Source organism: Sinocyclocheilus rhinocerous, unplaced genomic scaffold, assembly GCF_001515625.1.
Source record: "Sinocyclocheilus rhinocerous isolate Xijiao unplaced genomic scaffold, SAMN03320098_v1.1 scaffold45, whole genome shotgun sequence".
NCBI lineage: Eukaryota > Metazoa > Chordata > Actinopteri > Cypriniformes > Cyprinidae > Sinocyclocheilus > Sinocyclocheilus rhinocerous.
The window spans coordinates 55385-56375 of record NW_015632734.1 but is presented as its reverse complement, the minus strand read 5'-3'; the positions used below and the strand labels follow the sequence as shown (position 1 = coordinate 56375).

The following is a 991-nucleotide window of genomic DNA, read 5'->3' as shown; positions in this document are numbered from 1 at the left end:
GAGAGATCGATATCAGGGCAAAATAAAGAGACTGAAAAGAAAAATGGAAGTGAAGGTGCAGTTCAGGAGAGTTTCCCCAACATAAGGATTTAAACCTTTTTTATGTGAGGTCCATACAAAAAATAGGGTTGTTTCAGAATTTGTTGTGGGTGTATGAGTGTGAGATTTCCCGGCCAGAAATTTTTTCCCAGTCCACCCCTCACTGAAATTAATGGTGCAGACATGTGGTTTCATTTACTACACATAGGCCTACTGAAGCTCGCGGTGTTTTCAGCCTCTGCCGCCTCAATATATGAGTACATGAACACATAAACAATCTCTAGAACTGCTCTGAGTCACTTCATGAGCATTTTACTTATTTTGAGAAAACTATTGTCATATCACATACAAAGAGACAGCAATGTTTAAAAAAAGACACCAATGTTTCAGGAGTTTAGTACACAGAATAGGACACATGCTTATTAGATAACCATATTCGAGTTGATGTATATGCTTTTATTTATTATTATTTTTTAATCAACTTTTTCCCCAAACCATTGTTGTTTTTTTTTTCCAAACAATTGTTAGGCGCAGTGTTTCCTGTAGTTGTGCAAAGATTTGGTTTCAAAAACAGCATCAGTAAACTATTTCTTATGATTTTAAATCTGCATTGAACTTCAGATCAATCTCAAAGTAAAAGGAGGTACTAAAGTCTGATTTTGTGGTGGATGTGTTCAAATTTGATCATCTTAATTCAAGTGATGAAGGATTTTGAAAGTCTGACAGTGTTGAGCACTAGTTAACCATGCATGGTGTAAATGTTTATTTGATTTGGTAAAAAATAACTAAAAAATACAGCTAACTAACACAATAAAACACAATGAAAACAAGATAACAATAAAAAACATGATTCTTGAAAATAAAAAAAACAGTTATCTGTTTTTGCAAATAAACTTCCTATATATATATATACACATACATATACATATATATATATATATATATATACAGT

General features: G+C 32.2%; 1 protein-coding gene across 1 annotated transcript in view; it reads right to left on the bottom strand.

Moving 5' to 3' along the window:
* The window catches only part of LOC107742947 (kalirin-like), a 48689-nt gene that overhangs the window by 5148 nt on the left and 42550 nt on the right, over positions 1 to 991 (bottom strand). The gene's annotated exons all lie outside the window — the stretch shown is intronic.